We start from the raw sequence: 19,496 nt of genomic DNA, 5'->3' as shown, positions 1-19,496 counted from the left end.
TTAATAGATTTGGCCAAAAGAGCAAGACTAAGTGACAGCAGATATATTCTAAGTATATGCTAAATGCTAAATTATTTCTATTAGAAGATACAAATTTTGTGATATTTAGTCTTTTTTTTTTTTTTTTTTTTAGTGTCAGCAAATCTTTCAATATCTGTAAAATGCCGGGAGGTATTTATCGTATTAGATAGAGATACAAAGGTGCATAAGACAAAAGCTTTCATTTAACCAGCTCGCAGTTGAGTAGGGACACGTACAACTTTTAAAAGACCAGTTTAAAATGGCGGACTGAGGCGGTGGGGTGCCACAGGGAGAAAGGGACCTGCACACTCACCTGAACTTCGCCTTCTGCCCTCACACCCCCCAGTGAGCAGGTCCGTGAGATGAATATAATGTTACGAGGCATTTCAATCTCGCTTTGCCTCGACACTTCAGGCAATAACTGTATATATGTTTCAGTTTGCAGTGTCTTCTCTTTATAATTCTTATAGAATGGTGGGTGAAAAATTGTAAATAATGTGAAAGTAAGAGTCAGACCAAACCAGAAGAGGTTTCGCCAGAGAGGCCCCTAATGAGGCATATGGCTTCAGACCAATGACTGACCTCGTGAACCCCGATCCCGTCACCTACAAAAGAAAGGCAAGGTCAGCTCCCTGTGGCACTGACGTGGACATTAGTAAAGGAATCCATACAGGGTCTGGACCTGAGCCCAGCGTGTAATAAGTGCTCGATTCATTGCAACTACGGTCACTAAATAATGCTTATTTTTCACCTGAAGGGACAATATCTGAGGACATCTCCAATTATCCGGAAACCTGTGATGGAATTGCCAGGGCAACATAGACATATTTTACAGTAGAATAGAAAGTCCACATAGCGCATGCTCAGGAAAGCAAAATCTATGCACACGCACACACACACACACTCAAACACACACTCTCACACGCAGAGGCAGCCATCATCAGGGGTTCGATTCTGACCCGGAGTCCGGCCGGGACCTACAGACTGGAGCACTGTAGGGGTGCGCCTCCCAGAGGGGCATGTGCTGAAGGAGGCATAGGGGCCTGCGGGATGTAGGGGCTGGGTGCTGGGTGCTGGGCACTGACCGGGGGCGCTGTGCCCTGTCAAAGCTCCCTGCAGCCTCAGCGAATGGCGATATTCTGAAGAAGGCGAAACTCACGAGCTGCTAAGTCATCTGCGAATAGGTTTAGAGAACGAGCGTTTGGAAATATAAATTCCTGAGGATAATGAGATAATGATGCTAAAACCCTGACAATAAAGAGTATTTGTCCCTAAGTTTCTAGGAGGGAGAAATTAGAGATCAGATTTCAAACCCTCAGTAATGGGCGGGGCCGGTGAGCACTCACAGATGAAGACTCCTACACGCCATCTGTGTACCGGGCAGCTCTGTGACACTCATCAGAAGCTAGCTTCCCAAAGGTCACACACCTGGAAAGCCTCAAGGTAGGGCTCTAATCGAGGGCGTGCCTAACTCTGGAGCTGTGTTCTTCCCATTATGCAGATCATTTATCAGGCTGTAGCATGCATGATATTCTCATTATCTATTGCCCTGTTGCATTGTGCTTCGTATCTCGTTTACCCCAGGCCCTGGCACACAGTAGGTATTCAGTACATCTGTTAAATGATTGGATGAATGAGTACAGGATCATGCATTGCATTATCCATTCGTACTTGCTGTAAACTATTTTCAACTTTCCTTCCCACGTTCTCGGCAGGAAGTCAACCCTATGAGCTCCCTAGTGCTCTTAGAATTCTCTAGCAGATTTCCCACAATCTTAAAATATTTGTGTTTCCACTTTTTTTTTCACTCCATTTCAAGCATGTGCATGGCCTTTATGTTCTTTTGCCTAAATTATGCTGGGGGTGGGGAGAGGCTAAGAGGCGAGATCCCCTAAAGGCAGTAAGAGAGGAAGGCAAGGAATCTCGGATCTTGGGGGCACAGACGTGGGATCCTGCGAGTCACAAGGCCCCGTGGGGGTCTTTGCTTTCGGAACTGAAAGACGCGACAGGGTCCTATCCTGTGATAGAACAGACAACGCTGCTGTGAAGGCAGTTGGCTTTGGGTGTCTGGGTTCCCACCCTCAAATATCCCCCGGCCCCACACACAGCGAAGAGCCACAGACCCAGGCTGCCTAATTGTAAGGGCCCAGGATGCTGGGACTGTCGAGACGTCAGTGGACCACAGATCAGAGGCCCTTCCAACATCTGATGGTGCCATGTTCTCATGCAACTTGAAGAAGTGCAAAGACTCCAATCATTCCTGAAATTCATTCTCATGGGTTAGGGCTCAGCGTTGAAATGAGTTTATCCAAAGCAAACACAGTACGTCGATCCCTCTGAAAGTCAAAGGTTTGGTCTCTCCTTACTTAACCATATTAAAGAGAGTGTGCTTGGTGTCTCAGAAAGGGAGGTGAACAAGGAGTGTCTTTGGGGCTAAAGGCATAGGAAACAGACAAGAGGCTCAGTGTCGTCTCAGAAGTGTTGCAGGCCTGAGAGTTCCACAGTGGAAGGGAGGACTCTTAGCCAGCCCCTCACCCCCAAATGGAGTGATGGCCAGACTACCAAGGAAAACGGTTCTTTGTGTCATCAGGCGAGTTGAACCCAGGCCAGGGGCTCAAGGTCATGGCGAAGTGTCCGGGGCTGAAGTGGCACAGACTCACCAGAGCTTCCAGCCTCCAGGGCCAGGGAGGGCCTCGTGGACAAAAACATCTCAGTGACACCTGGCGGGCGAGGTCCCGAGGCCTTTCCAGAACGATTGCGTCATGTGGGATTAGAAAGACAGCACAGCAATGGCTCAGTTCTATGTCCCCATCATCTCAACATCACGGACACCTGAATCAGAGTCTAGCTGAATCAGATTTAATGAATATGTCATCACATGGCATTTCTTGCACAAATTATTTGATGAATCAAGACTTTTTCCCACCGCAATTAGCTAAGAGTTTACACTTGTGATGGAGGCTCATAGTTGCAATAAATGATCTGCTCCCATAGCACATACTTACGGGGTGCTTTACAGTTTACAAAGGAATTACCACCCGTTAAAGGAGGAGGCGCTCTGAGGTTTCACAGGGGAGAGTTATAATAGACCATGTATGTGCCCTAGGAAAGAGAGGCTTGGACCACGCTATTAAAAAACAAAAAAAGATTTTAAAAAACCAATGCTATTTTTGTTATTTCTAAATTCTGCAGCAAACTATCCCAGATGTGTCACCATGTTTCTAAAATCTGAATGATGGAAATTCTCCTTCGTAGGGAAGAAATCCCCTCAGCATCCGTTCACGGGAGCCAGGAGTCCAAGGGCCATTCTCAAAACATGATCACATGAAACCAGCTATTACAGAAAAGCATCCTTCCATTAAGAATTATTGTTGCAAGGAGAAATTTTCATAACTGACGGAACTTTTGCTAGGGTTGATAAAGAATTTATAAATACATATTTGACTTTATATATAATATATGCATATATCTGATCCCTCGGGAGTTGCTGTCTCACATTTCCATCTGCACAGGGCTAAGGTCCTAAATTGAAAAGTCTTGTTCTCGAGCATGCTGGTCACTCACAGCACTCACAGCAACTGTACAGAAAATCCCAGAGCCGGTGCCCTGATGGATGACCCTGTGAGGGTACCAGGAGAGGCTCCAGAAACATGACCTGGCAGCTCGCATCCTCAGTAGGCGTGACTTCCCACTCGGAAAGTCTTTCTTTGTCCCCCACTCCTGCCAAGCTACTCGCTGACAACTCAGGAGGAGAGAGGGGGCGACAGGTTGGAGGGAGAGTTAGGCATGACCAGTAAATCAGAGATACTTAAAAGTCACGGAGTGAGGGTATCATTTAATTATAGAATCTGGGTTACAAAGAAAACCCGAGTCAGAAGACATGTGGGAAGCAAATCTTCACGGAGGCATCATGTTGGGCAAAGCATTTTGTTTCCAGAGTTTCGATCTCTTTGTCTGTAAGACAACCAGGTGGATGTGGTGTCTGTGAAGAGTCGTTTGACCGGCGTCTCTCTATAGAAACTCGTATTTGTTCGGTGCTCATCGCTGAAAAAAAAAAACACTTTGATATACGTTCTTGTCTAACCCTCTTAACAAGTGATTATAATCTCTGCTTTATGCATGAAGAGAGCAAGTCTTGGAGAAGTAAATCGCAGAGCTTATAAGGGATGGTCTGGTGCTCCACCTGGCATCTCTGGGCCACTGAATCCCACCCTCGTCTGCTCCAGAGCAGGACCTCAGGGGCCGCGGCTTCGCAAGACCTGGGCCTTATGGAGCAACAAGTTCGGGGACAGAGAATGGAACATGTCCTTAGGTCTCTTGGTCCTTCCCTATAAAGCCACCTGGTTCTCCAGTTCCTGTTGCCACTCTGATCCGGACCATCCAGCTGTGCAAACCCAGTTGCCTTTAGCCGAGGAGATGACTCAGAAAAGAGTGGAAAACTCAGATGCTTTTGCATCACTCAGCTCGTTCACGCTTTGCTCCCTCCTCCTCACAGCCATCTGTCTGTCTGTCATTGCCCTGGCTCTCCAGGTTGCCAGCCTGACCAAGCAGACTATGGAAATGTGAGCACAGTGCTGGAGGTAGAGGGTCCTGCATCAGGATACGAGCGAGGTGACCTGCCAGCGAGGCCGCTGGCGGGGGTACAGATTTCAATAACCCACATTTGATGATTGTATAAACTGATTGAGGGGTAAGCGTCTGATCACCTGAGTATGGATTTCAGGTACAGAGGACAGCAGATCTGAAGTCTACCTAAACCGGAGTGTAATACCCCAAGGAGTAGTCGTTACTGTGGATTCTTGGGTTCAACAATGTTTTCTTATGGTAAACTAAAAACCACGTCAGGCTTGCAATGAATGCTGTGCAAAACAGTGTTTTCTAAGAATTTAGTTCTTGCCAGCCTTGAAACACACACACACACACACACACACACACACACACACACACACACACACACAAACACAAATACACGCACGCGCAAACACGTACACACGTTTTGCTGAGCCCAGAGTGAATGCATATTTACTCCAACTAAAGCCACAATGAGGTGACAGAATCTGGTTTTCATTTCATCTAAAATCCTACAAAATAATAATAATGATAATAACGATGATGCATCCAAGTGCTGTGTGCCATGTTCAGTAAATCTCTGAGAATCTTCCCTTAAAATACTGGCAAGAAATAGATGCTTTTTCAAAAGAGTTGAAAATCCAGTCTGCTCTCTCTATGCTATTGAATTATTGCTTAATGAGGAGTACAGCTATGACAGGCCTCCCACCTCCAACACCTCGGCACCCGGGAAGCCACAGTCAAGGACAATCTCACCATGTGACTCTAGAGTCATAGCAACAACCGAGTGGAGTAGCAATTTCTCTACTTCCAATGCCCAAACCCGTGGCCTGGAGAAATGAGGCCAGCCTCACAATATGCACGATTACTGTCTCTTGACAAAAACCGCAACAGTCCGGTTACTTCTCAGCTCCGTGAGGTCTGATAAGGAAGAGGGCTGGAAAGCAGTGAACAGACAAACCTCTGCTCCACAGCATACAGCTCCTGATATATTGATTTTTGGCGGGGGAGAAAAACGATTATTTTACGTATTCTGTATGTCACATATTTCACCATTCTATGTTTACAAAATATGGTAACGGCCAATCTTCATCCTGAAGCTATTATGACCAGGAACCCCCACTGGCTTGATCAACTGGTGGAAATTTTCCAGGGGAATGCAATTTTAAAATATCCCTGTATATACAGTAAAGTGACTAAAATAATTTTTAAAAGAAAAAGAAGAAACCAGAAGCGCCAGTGATGTCAAATGTTGGCAAGATTTTGAGCAACTGTAATTCTCGTATGTTGCTGGTGGGATCATAGCAGCATGACCGCTTCGAAAAATAGTTTAACAGTTTCATATAAAATTTCATATATAATCACTATAGGACCTAATAGTCCCAAGTAAAATAAAAATACATCCATGCAAGGTTTATTCACAAATGCAGAAAATTGGAAACAACCCAAGTTTTCAGCAAGAGCCGAAGAAATGAGTAAGTCACTGTGTATTCACACGACAGAATAAAAGGGAGCAAATTACTAATGGCCAGGACAATATGGATACGTACCAAAAAAACATTACACTGAGCAAAAGAAAAAGGATGCGAAATAGTTTGTATTGCGAGACTTCACTTGTGTGAAATTCTAAGAAAACCAAAACTAATATATGTGATGAAAGCAGGTCTGTGATTGTCTGAGTCCAGACAGGAGGAGTTTAGCTGCAAAAAGATGACCAAGCATTTGGGGCGACGTGATACGTCAATTGTGGTAGCATTTGCATGAGTATACGTTTGTCCAAACCCACTGAAGGGTACACTTAAAATAGGTACACTCAATTATACATTATAGCTCAAAAAAGTTTTTTAAAAATGCACCCCCTGTGGTCCTACAGAATTCTGCAGCGGTCCCTAGACGTGCTCCAGCATAAGCTCCTAAGTATCTCCCCACCGCCCCGCACCGGGAACCCGGCGCCTCCCTGCTAGCTTGCTGCCTGCTGCCCTCCTAGCCTCCTGCTCATCCTCTCCTCTATGCAAGAGCAGTTTCAAGGTCAACATCTACCCTTGATAATCCAAAATAGGAAATATCATCCATTACGTTCAAGAAAAAGTGGAACAATGTGTTTTTTGGTCTATAAACTGGATAAGACAATTTCGATAGTTTATGTCCTAAAACGTAGGTTGCTCGGTCCTAACACAGATCATGGCGTGGGGTCCATCAAGCCATGTTTCTTCAGCTTCGTATAAATAGAAGGTAGGACATCCGCACCCGTCCAGTGAACAAATATTTGTTCAATAACACACATAGAATGTGCGCTTAAGAGCACGCGTGCGCACACACAGTCTTCCAAAGAATGGTGACAATATTCTCATGCAGAAAAATCAAAATCCAGATCTCAGAAAAAATCGAGTTTTCTAACCGTAGCTAACTCTTCTGCTAACATGTCCAAATTTACGCAGTTAACAAAACACGGAATAAAGGAAGGCAGGCACAGGTAGACAGAGGCGGAAAACGCACACAGAGCCATCAATCCTGAGTGAGAAAATGCGTTAAAAGTTAAAACTGAGCAATTTAGGTGACTGTCTGAGGTCAGAGTGATCACGAACACAAATGCAGGTGACATGATGGTCCAGTATGGAAGAGCTGCGGAGAGATGGACAGAGATATGTACATGGATGTGTATGTACAGACAGACAGACGATGACGACAGATCATAGGTAAAACTCAATATAGATTTTGAAATTCTCGTAAAGAATTCTTGAGTCGCCACAAAATGTCTACCGACCCTCAGGACTGGATTCCAGTTTGAGGGTCATTGTCTGGGGATTTTTTTAAGCATGGGAAACAAAGAACTCTCTCTCAGTTTCATTAACGTGAAGCAACTGGGCATTTCCAACCCCGCAAGTGACATAAACTGCGCGGTGGGCTCGTCATGACAAGACTGAAGCCATCTACGTTTGAAAGCTGGACATCACCCAGAATTTGAGAAACTGCCAAAGATACGCGGTATCTCAGACGGAACGCCGGATTTTTTTCCTTGAGGCAAAAGAAGCACGCCTCAGAAGAACTGACATCTGCTGCTCACCTACTAAATGTCAGGCACTCTATATGTACATTGCTTATATCACCATATGCAATTTAACATAATTCTGCAATGTAGCAACCAAGAGTGGTAATTCGAAAGCATCTTACACCATTACAGAAGATGCAGACGGAACTTAAAAATCTCGTGTGAAGACGCAAACCAGTTAACTCTTCTTAGCTTCTATATTTCCAGTAAGATTTATTTTTACGGGATTTTTGAACTAATGTCTGTTTTTCTCTTCTCATTAGACTGTAAACTCCATTAGAAAACTTGTGAAACAGGGTTTTACTCACCACTGGGACCCCAGTTTCTGGCACATGGACTTTTGTGTGGTAAAAACTCAATAAATCATTGCTAAATAAGTAAAACAAATGGGGTTAATTTACCCTCTATAGGTTATATCCACAGGACACATGGGTTTTCTCGGTTTGAGGAAACAACCCTTAAACCCCCCTCTGTGGGAACAGAAAGCAGAATATTAATGACGAATAAAGCAGAATATAATGGAACTGAAGTATGGAGTCGTGAACAGGACCTGAAAATAGGTTCCTCCGATCAAGCTTCATCTGACAAATGTTGGGCTCTGCAAAGCCTCGTAGACGCAGGGCGAGGCAACTGCTCCCAGTTGTCAGGCGGCACTGTCGGCTGAAACCAAACTAGAACAGAACCTAACAGTAAGCTGTGATCGAATATTACTCCTGGTTATGTAATACCGCCCAGGAAAGTGAGAGCTTTCCACATGACCTTGAATGCCAAAGCTGGAGCTCTGAACATCATCGTGGCTGAGATTTTTGTCCACCTCCTTGCCAGACACTCAGCAGTAAGAACTTGTCTCGTGCAGAACGTGATTTAATTTTTAGAAGAGGTGAAGAGAACGGCATACAGGATCGAACGGCAAAACGGGTACCATTTTTTCTTTCCTCTCTGCAGAGATTGGCAGGAGGGCGGGGCTCCCTTTCTTCACCCAGTCCTGTGAGACAGAGACTCTGCCCTATGTGCAAAGGGTCAGGGCCCTGACTGCTACTACCCCCGTCTGCTGTAAGGTGACATTTCAACAGCAGGAGAAGCAAGTCGAAGAAGAGCAGAGACTATTGCCTTCACCCAGCGCTCTGCTCATACAGCTGGGGTGCCATTCCAGGAGAAGCAGGCCCCTCCTTCGGCTCCCATCTCTGCAGTACTGACTCAGAGATTTTGTTCAGGGGAAGAGATAGGCCAACATAATAGGAAGACCAGAAGTTCTCCCCAAAGAAATTGCCTTTATTCACGACAAAGTGATGGGATTCGAGCTTAAAGACGTTCTCAAAAACAATGGAAATTTTGAAGGCAAGCAATTAAGAATTAGCCAGTAACCCCATGAGAGCAACGAGCCGAACTGTAGTCCAATCAGTTTACCGGAGAGAACCAGGCAAGGAGATAGCCCAAAAGGACTCTCCTGATGTCGGAACAAGCCCCAAGTCGTGGCCTCGAAAACAGCCTTGTAAAGGAGCGCAGGTGTCACCAGATTGGGCTGCAGAACAATTTATTCCCCAGGACACTGTTAAAAAAAAAAACAACCAGTCAGCAATTAGTGCAGCCTAAGAGCTGAGTGTGACATGGAAAGCAGCAGATAGGGAAAGAGACAGTTAGAGAGAGCCCTGCTCAGACCACTATCACCCCCGGGGAGCTGCCCACATGCCCAAGGCAGAGCCCGGACACCAGAGGCTTCACTCCGGGTGGGGGTGGACTTCGCCGAAATAGTCTATTCAGGTCACTATCCAAATGCATGAGCAACTGACAACGACAAGCCCTGAGGTGATTAGGGAATCAGTGTCCAATGCTGTTAAAATACATTGTCTACGACGTCCACTTTGTAATAAAAAACTATGAGGCATGCAAAGAAACAGGAAAGTGTGACCCACACCGTCCCTTAAGGAGCCATGTGTTGAATGGCTCATGCAGTTGACATTGATACCGTGTTTAACTGCAGAGAGAGACCTGGGAACAGAAGCGTGTAAGCTTCTGATATTCACAGATCTAGTGATGTCCTGGTCACTTTCACCTGCCTACCCTGACTCCACAGTTCTTGCTTAATCTCATTTCTTCCTTTTTTCATGAATGCAAAATGTGCGTGTGTGAAACAATGGGTCACGTTAAAGAACTGTCCATCATGTTTTACCTTCTTCCTTATAAAATACATATCGGATATTTTTAAATTTCTTCCCCAAGTTTTGCACCCCAATTTTGACATCATCTGGTTTTTCTGAAGGCCACGATTCATTGCCATTATCCTAACTTTGTGCTTCCATACACGACGTTCACTCTGTCCAATGCTTTCGCTACCAACCGTGTAAGCCGTGTCGTTGGAACAGGAGATGAAGAGTTACCGTTTGACAAGTATAAATTAGGTTAGGATTATGGAATACTGGAGACAAAGATTATTTTGTAAACTTTGAAACATAGATTCCTCACAGGTGTTAAACTAATAATAAATTTGTCTTTGGCTGGCATCTTTTATTCATCACATTCATCTTCATAATTCCTGGATAACGTATCATGCCCATTTGCTTTTGAGGGCACCGCAGCTCAGTGTGGTAGGTGACCTCCCCCAGTTCTACACCTTGTTGCAATCGAGGCTGCTATAATTGTGTCCACTTTAAAATCCCTCGTTCATCTACAGCCACGCCACCCTGACCAAGCCCGATCCCATCTGATCTCAAAAGCGAAGCAGGGTCGGGCCTGGTCAGTACTTGGATGGGAGACCACCTAGGAAGATCAGGTGCTGCAGGCGTAAAAAATAAAAAATAAGGGATTGTAAGCTGACAAGGTCCTTGCGATCTATGAGGTCAACCAAGGGTTGCCTTGCCTAAAATAAATAAATTAATTAATTAATTAATTAAATCCCTCGTTCTTCTCGAGCTGCCAACCTTACCCATGTAAACCTCAGCTCAGAAGACCGTTTCCAGCATCTCTGTGATGACCGATCTTTTATTTCGAGACATGGGTATTGTCTCCATGGTTTCTATGGGACACAGTGTTGCCAGCCCCTGGTAAACGTCTGTGCACAGTTCTCAGTCATCTTCTCAGATGCCACCTTTGCGTGGCCCAGACCCTCGCTGCCACTCCTTGACCTGCCTCACAATCAGCTATTCTAACAGATTATCCATCCCAACCGTTGTCTTGCTGCTGACAGATCCGGCCCCTCCATGGAGCTTAATGAATTATGATAATGGCTAAGATACCACAGGGCAACTTTTAAAATTACATTTAAATATTTACCACATAATGCCAACATCCTGAATATCAGATACCTCTTAGACAAAAGAAAATGTGTTTGCCAGTATCACTGAACATAGTAGTTTAAAAATCTAACAGCCGGATGAGTATGCTGAACAGCAGTGTACAATGGAGACTGTTCTTCCATCACGTTGGGAGAGACTTAGAGGCCAAAACAGGTGAAGAAGTATAATAGAAATGTTTTAAATGGAAGAGGCCTTGGGTAGCAACTTTAATATTTTCTTATTAACGCTTGGGAAAGTATGCTCCAAACAGAAGCCAAGGACCATCAACAAATTAGCGAGAAAGCGGGATTAGAAAATAAATGTTTCCTTTCGTTTGTGCTCCCTAGACCCTCTCCCCGACCCCGGCATCCACAGCTTACCCAAGAGGTAAGGAGAATGTGATGTCCCACAGTCGCAGACAACCTTGGATGACTCCTCATTTGCCATGGGAGGAGGCTCCTTACCGTAATTACGGAAGTGCTACCTAACCGCCTCGGTCACCAGATGCTGTCCTCCCAGCTCGCTCCCTGGGAGCCCTCGCCGAGACACAGTCCCCGAGCACCAGTGCTCATGGCTCCTCTCTGCCCAGCGAAGCTTTTACTCTCCATCCTTCTTTCGCTGTATCCAGCCGCAGGCTTCACGCATCGCGCACATGTCTGCCTCCTCATCGAGACTTGTTTGCAGCAAGAATCAAACTTTAAGAATGTCTTAAGTCTCTCCTAAAATGCGTGGAGCTCCTAGAAAATCGTACACGTTCAAATAACTGACTCTCTGGAAACTTAACGTACTGATCTGTAAAAATGTAAAAATGGGGCGGATACTATGCTACCTACAGCAAAGGTCGTTAGTATGAACATACAATCGGATGAAAAGTTATCTAAGAAAGTAAGATATGTATAATCAAATTCTGAAGATTTTATCCTCATCTTAAAAAAAAAAAAAGTAGCAGTGATTCCCAAGTATACTGGAAGCAGAGGATGACTTTTCAAACCTTCAAACTACAGATGAACTCGGCAAATGTTGTGGGCTTGTAAATGTTTTCTTTGAAGCCAGAAAATAATTTGTCATCGTTGTTTCTTCTGTCTGTTCCTTAAGGTATGTAAGTTCAAGGGGTGGCATTTAAAAGTTGCATGAAAATCTGCATGCCGATTTCACATGCTGCGGTGTGGGGACCGTGTGACGCTTGATTCCTCTTTGGTGCTACTACTTAAGATTAAAGAAAAGATAAAAAATAATCGGTTCATTAAATTTTGGTTGAAAATGATGGAAAGAAAAAGAAAACATTGGTTCTATCAAAGAGTGGCTATAACAAACAAATCCTGAATTTTCAGTTGCTTGATGTGATGAACTCATGCCACGCCCAGTGTGAAGTGGCAGAGCAGGCGGCTTTTGACATTTAGGAGGCGGGAAGGGACCTGGGCGCAGGTCCCCATGCAAGTTCAGCCAGACCTCGCTGCCGAAGGAAGTAGACACATGGTCGGCTTCCCACCCAGAAAGAAGAGGCAACGGGTTTGACTAGCCTCGGAGCAGTTTCTGCCACGCTTACTAGATTAGCAGAATTTCATAACTGTTACAAGGTGAACAGAGGCACATTAAAATTTTTCAGGAGTTTATTTGCACAGACATCAATTAGAACTGAGCAGAGCCGAACCCCGTGGTTAGCGACGCTCCACGGTCAGGAGCTGGAGGCCGGGTTTTCACACAGAAGGTGAGGAAACAAAGCCAGGGGGTCATCCTATTGGCCGTAGTTGGTCGTTTTAAGTTTTACTTCCTCGGGTTCGAGCACGTGGACTCTGGTTTAGGTTTGCGGTGCTTACATACACCGCCGAGGCCTCAGAGCCCCTCCCCTCCCCAGTCTGATGGCCTCCTCGTATGATTGCTTCAATGGGATATAACTGAAAAGTCCAGGAATAGTACTGGCTTTGCCGGCCTCAGGTGCAGCTGGACAAATTTATATGTATATATTGTTTGTTTTAAAAGCATGGCATTTCTTTCTTTTTCTGCCTTTTTCACTATTTTCTGCTACAAGTCACACTGCGTTTACGTTTAGAAGTGGCTTCAGCTTCGCTTTAGCACAGTGTGATATTTGTCCCCGCGAAGCCCAACTGATTGGGCGCAAAGTGATTCCAACGCCATGGACACACATTCAGGGAGAATGTTTAGCAGCATGAAGTGGAAAGTGCTAGATTCCTCGCCAACCTGGAAATCTCATTTTTAATACGTTCTTCCGTCAGTTAAGGAACTTTTCAAACCCCAATCGAAAGGCGTGAAATGGAACCCCTAGTGATATGCAAGAAATCGGCCCACAAAAGCAGAATGAGAATATGTGTAGACATAGCAGTTCTAAATTTCATTTACAGGCGTTATAAGTAAACATGCTGAGACATAGTCATATTTAATTATTCTAACTAAAGGTGCCTGGTGAGCTCAAACTTGAGGGAGTTTTTATTTATTTTCTTTTTTAAAATGTTAAGGTGAAATAAATGTCCCTTTAATTGTTTTCTATTTTGTATCCTCTGTGCCATCGCGAAGCAGAACTTGTGCGAAGGGGAATGATCACTTGTGTGACCCCTTCGGGCGAGCGGCCTGATCGCCCCTCCCCCTCATTCTGACTCAGGAGGAAGGTACTCGCTTCTACGTATCTACCAATATTCTCTTTTTACAAAATGCCGGAGAGTTTCTTGGAATAAAGATTAAACATTGTCCAGGAGGCAAAGAGCTTTCTAAAATGAGGAGGTCTGAGACCCTAAGCCTTTCCACTAACGTTAGGGGTTTTAGAATATTTCAGATGGATGAAAGTAGCTTCAGAGAAACTCAACGGTCAGTGAAGGACACCAGGGGTGGACTCGCCCTGAGGTGAGCTCACATGGGCACCCTAGAGTCTGGACACAGCACTGGAACAGTGGCACAGCCCAGTGGTCCAGAAACTGGGGACGTGGCCTGGGGAGGACGGATGTCTTGGGGCTCCGATGTACTTCGGTAAGAGAGACAGTCTCTTCCCTGAGAAAATGCCAGGAGATGAAGGGTCATCGACGTCTTCCCCCGCCCTGCCACGGGCACAGAATCTTCAGCTTCCTGCCCGCCTGATTCCAAGGCGACAGTGACCTGAACTTCTGTGGTCCCTCCCACAAGGCAGGCTAGGAGTTCAGCCCGACCAAGGGGAGGGGAGGGTAGCAGCCACATGGCGGGGAATATTAAACCGTCCAGCAGGAAGGATGGACTCATCCCCTGTCATTTGGCTTTTGTTTTTCTCTTTGAGGTGTTCGTACCTACACCTGAATTTCTGGATAGAATTAGAACTGATTCTTTTCACAAGAGGGAGGGAACTCAGGGAAAAGATGAAAAACAGGCTCTCTGTTTGTAGATTACAGACCGAGTTGTTCGATTTGGAGGCCAGGAGAGGGGTCGCCTGATTTTATACACCACATCAACGAATTGGAATATGACGGCTTCTTGAAGTTTGTCATTCTGTACAGGGGGTCCGGCCTTTCTTGTCCAATTTTTCTGTCGTGTTCCTAAATTTCATATTTAAAGACCCCATTGTTCTGATTAGAGACAGGCAGCTGGACTGCGTGGGTCCCACACTATTAGTTTAACTCACATTCTGAGCTAAATAGTTTTGGCCAAAACCATCTGAGCTGCCTCCCTTATAGGACGCGAATTCTCAGATTTACTTCTTCCTGTGGACGCTTCCTGTTATACCCACATTAGAAACACTCCACAAAGACAGGATCGAGCTTTAAAGGGAATGCTAACCAAACAAAAGATAAAGGAAGAAAAATAATGCCATCAAAATGCTACCGATTAAATGAAGGACTAAATAAAAGGTTTTTGAAGTCTGCATTTTAAACATAAGCGGATCTTCAAGATTCCCTCTGAGATTCTTTCACTCTATTAACACATTCTCTTGAAGTTTAAGGTGTATTCCTTGAACATTTTGTCCAAAGAATAGTACATTGTGCCTCAAAAGGATGCTTTTAAGATGTTTTCTCCTTAGGCATGAGATTTTTTTTCCTTAAGAGGCTAAAAAACAGATCGCGAAGATAACGCTCCATAAAGCCCCCAAAACACATCGTTGAATCGATTATTCGTTTTCTAAGAGAGCTTATGGTCATATATGAGGTCAGCTTAGGATGGAGAATAACACATTCTAAAATCGATAAACCTTGAGGTTTCAAAAAGTAGCATCGTGATATTTTTATTTACCTTTCATCATTTTGGGTTTTACTCATCTTTCCACAAAGGAGTTGAAGATGATTTGCTACACGTGACCGCAGCCCTCATGCCTGGTCAACGTCAAGGAGAAAGGAAAGCAGAGCCCCGGCCCGCCCACTCCGCACCCCACACCAACGGGCTCCCTTGGCGGAGTTCGAAGACGAATTCAAATGAAGGAGGCTTCATAGAGCATCTACCCAGTCCCAGGGTCTGCGAGGGTAGACCGGTGACTGCAGTTTCCTTTCTGATGTCGAGTTGCTCAGAAACGTGTGGGTCAGACGGAATATACATAAAAATAAGGCATGATGACATAGCCAAAATGCGGGCAAAGTCTGCTGGGAAAGGGAGCAGAGAGAAATTCGTTGTGTGCATGGGGGATGGTCAGGGAATGATTGAGAACAGCAAGCATGAGGCTTTAAGAAATCATCCTCCAAATCGGTTCTCATTCTACTGCACCAGCAGGCGGGAGGTGGCGAGCGACGTGTCAAGGGCACGTGTGTGGAAGTGCAGAGGCTACGGGCAGAGCGGACGGCGCAAGGGGACCCAGGGAGGGAAAGGAATGATGACCTCCGACCTCTTTGTTTTCAGATTCCAGCAACGGGTTTGATTCTCACAGTGGGTCCAACGGTGAAGAAGACCCCGAGACTCCAGAGGACTTATATGCGTTGCTGAACTAGTTTTCCCATTTCGTAAGTAGCAGGACCGAATGAAGCGGGTGAGGGGAGGGCTGGAGAGCTAAGGGAGTGCCAGAGTCTGATAAGAATATTCGAGCAGGAGCAGGGAGGTTTGGAGGTTTCCGGATAAGAAATAAACACGCCGTTCGATCTCATTGCTGGGAACCTCTCCTTAGAGTTACGTGAGGTTCCAGTTTATAAACCACGCCCATTTGCTGGATCGGCTGATTAGTTAGTTTCCGGAGAGGGCTGCATCCTCCCTGGGCGAGGTGCTGCCCAGCCGGACCTGACCGATCCAGGCCAGAAAAGCAGCTGATGAGGCAGAGGGATTTGGACACTCACGTGGAGACTGCTGGCTGGGACGCGTTTTCCTGCCGTTCCAATCCTCACTTCCCCAGTTCGGGCTATAAATCAAAAGCGTTGGCATCTTTTAGGTATGGGATTTTGACACTGTGCTCTTAGTTTATGTATTTTAATTGAATTCCCCTTATAATTTATGACAAAATAGCATACCCACACATTCTAGCATCTAAGCTGCAAGTTAGTGTGTTTTGACTTGACGTGAAAGAGAGGACAATTTTGTTTCATTCATTACCTCTGCAAACGCTTGTAAACTTCCAGACCGAAGAAGTCAGAATCACCTGCAGGGTTTAATGGAAAAGTATCTCCTCTCCTCCTGCCACTCACGTCTACTGGGGACAGTTCTCATCAGATTTTTTAAGTCTCCCAGGTGAGATGGTGATCGACAAAGCATGGGAAATACCGAATTAGAGTACCCTAACCATAGCATGCCTCCGAACGTGCATCAGCAATAATTACTCTAAGGATCATTAATGCTTTCACAATCATTAAATGAAAGGACGAAACCAGATACATGTGATCCTGAAGTGTGTGTGTCCTAGGGCAAAATGGCTTGTGTCCCCAAACGTAAACTCTGGAAGTCAAAAATCCTGGAGGGTGCCGCTCAGAGTCTTGCTTCTCAGGGAGGGGATGGGGAGCTCTGGCACCCACCGGGGGCCTGTCAGAAATGCACACCTAACATGTTACCGGGAGATCCTTCCGCACAGGACGTTTTAAGAAGCCCGGGTTGCCTATTGGAAGCGAGTGCGACCGTCTTTGAAATGGCCATCCAATTTCTCACCCCGGACGCATTGCGTCGGACTCCAGACAGCGGCCTGGGCATCGGCCTTTTGAAACCAGCAGCGAGTTCTGTCTTGTAATCATGCTATTGACGTTAAGGACGAGGCTTTGCTTTCGCTTTGCATTGGCAAGCCAGGGAGTTCCTCCTCCTGCGGATTTGAAAACGGAGTTCCACGTGTGGTGCCCACACTCGGGGTCAAGCATCAGCTCAGCCCCACGCGCAAGCAGGGGCCAGACTTAGGGCTCTGACACCCCGAGAGGGAGTGGGTCAGCGCCTTGGTTTCTTCCAGCACCCACAAGATCAGAGGGAACTTTTGCCAGGAATGAAAATATGACAAAATGCCTCTCAGGAGCCCAATGCTCCTTCTGTGATCAGTGCCTCTCTCTGTTAACTAATTCGGAGTCTGTCTCATGTCTCTAATCTTATGTCATTAATGATTCTTTGTAATTTAGAGGGACAGGGAAGAAAGAAGTAAATATTTCACTTATAACTGAATTTCTCCAAATAATCCAATAGAAGAGTACTTTATAAGTAAAAATTAACCATCATAGAAATTTATTGTCTTGGGTTTTGCAAAATTCAAGGTCAGATGGTGTATTCAGCCCCATAAAGCGAAGTGTTCAATGTGCGAACTCAAATTTCTCAAGCGCAGGTGGGACCGTAACTGGGCAGTTTATGTGACATGGAGCATTAGACTTCACAGAACCTCGAAGACATTGATCTTTATAGTTTCCTTCTACTAAATTCCTGTTAAAAGATGACGAATTCACAGCAGAGGGCTTCCTTTTATTTTAAGTATTTTTGGTCATATTATTCGCTGTCTGGCCTTATCATACCCCTCTCCACATTTGCTAATAAAGAACCCAAGAGATTCTCAAAATTGTCGCTTATTTTAAAAGATCGTCACCTTATAGTACCTACTTACGCTCATCCAATTAGCCTCCATTTACAGAGCATATTTACATATATTACCACATTTAATCTCATAATGTCCTCTGAGCCATTATTTCCTTTTAATTTACAGATAAGGACATGGACATAATTTTAAAATGTCACGTGCATGTATTGGTTTGGAGGTCACATCTCCTTGACGTGCTACTGTCAGATCACTGAAGACTCAAAGTTCCCTTCTGGTTTCAAAACAACCCTTGGAGCCCCGAAAAAGCCGACGGAGGGCTCGGTGGTGAGGTGGGTTGCTCAGCCAAAGCAGACATGGCTTCAGGACTTGGTGCACCTGAGTTTCCTTGGCGAGAAAAAAAAAAATGTTTAAGTTAAATTTTTTAAATAGCAAAATGCAGCATGTAGAGTCACATACTGAGTAATTCGAACGATGAAAGTTTCAGGACGGGAAATGTTGGGGACGAGGAAACAACGCTGGGGCGGAAGATGGAGTGAGTGCCGATGCTCGTCTCCCCACTGAGCGCCCTGAGAGGGCGTGTCCTGTCCCCAGCCGGGCACCCTCACTGCAACAGGAGGGGCCTGCTGCAAAGTCACCCGCTCCGCACCTGTTTCTAGGATCTACAGCTTGGGGTGAGAGGGCCTTCTGTTTTCAGGGGGAACCAGGCGGAGGATAAAGCTTTGATGCTAAAATGTACCAGGACGAGAAGAGACTTGAAAAGCACTCTGGGATTTGTGATGCAACGAAAATGTCAACTCCGACGTCCTCCACGTCACGCTTCTCTGAGGGTCGTCCTCTCCAGCCACTGCGGCCTGGAGCCGATTCACCGCAGACACGAATTCGGAGAGCTCTCGGTTCAAAGCGCGCTCAGCTTCCGCGTGAACGTCCTCGCCGCCACGTGCCGGTGCGACAGCGCTTCTCACGGGGTCCCGGTGACCTGTGACCACGTCTGGGTGCGGAACTAAACTGTAAGGGTGGGGACTCTTTATTTTTCTGTGTAATCATCTTGCCAATCCTCTTGGGATCGAGTCCAGAGCCTTGTCTCTCGTAGGTGCAGCATCCCCGCTCGCTGAGGCTGAATCCACGACTGAGCAGGATGAGGCAGAGGCAAGGTGAACTTCCCTCAACGTCAGCTCTGGAAGCAGGACGGGAGTCGAAAACAGTCAGACAAGGAGAGTTTGGGCTGTTCTTTTAGACCAGGGATTGCAAAATGAGCATTTGAAGGTCCGGTCTGCCCAGGGCAGTATGGGTTTGGCCACGACCCAGCAAGGCTGTACAGTTAGCCACAGCCACTCCTGGCCCAGTGCCTTACTATCACACTGACTAGTTCCCACCTCTGGCCCTGAAACCATCTGAGTCTATAACCCCAGATCTAGAAAGCAATCAGAACTAAGAAAAGATTAGATGTAATATCTGTCTGTTAACAGTTCAGATGAACAAGCAACGTTGCTATTTGGGGCTTCGAAAACACATTGAAGCAAATACGATGCAATTCTAGAATGAGCGTCCGGGGTTTCTCTGTGTCTTCTGCACGTAACTGACACGGACGTTCCCTTGTCAGCAGAGAAGAAATGATTCCAAGGGTCTTCATGGACTCGTAGGAAACATTTGTGAAAACACACCCCTGGTGCATTTACACGTGTTCTTTGATTTCAGA

General features: G+C 45.7%; 1 pseudogene; it reads left to right on the top strand.

Annotated features, from left to right (window-relative positions):
- The first annotated feature begins 10,302 nt into the window (after window positions 1-10,302).
- On the top strand, window positions 10,303-10,421 carry LOC111732131 (annotated as a pseudogene).
- Window positions 10,422-19,496: the final 9,075 nt, after the last annotated feature.

The sequence above is a fragment of the Pteropus vampyrus genome, unplaced genomic scaffold (assembly GCF_000151845.1).
Source record: "Pteropus vampyrus isolate Shadow unplaced genomic scaffold, Pvam_2.0 Scaffold429, whole genome shotgun sequence".
Classification (NCBI taxonomy): domain Eukaryota; kingdom Metazoa; phylum Chordata; class Mammalia; order Chiroptera; family Pteropodidae; genus Pteropus; species Pteropus vampyrus.
Note: the sequence above shows the minus strand (reverse complement) of the source record. Positions and strands in the feature narration are given on the sequence as shown.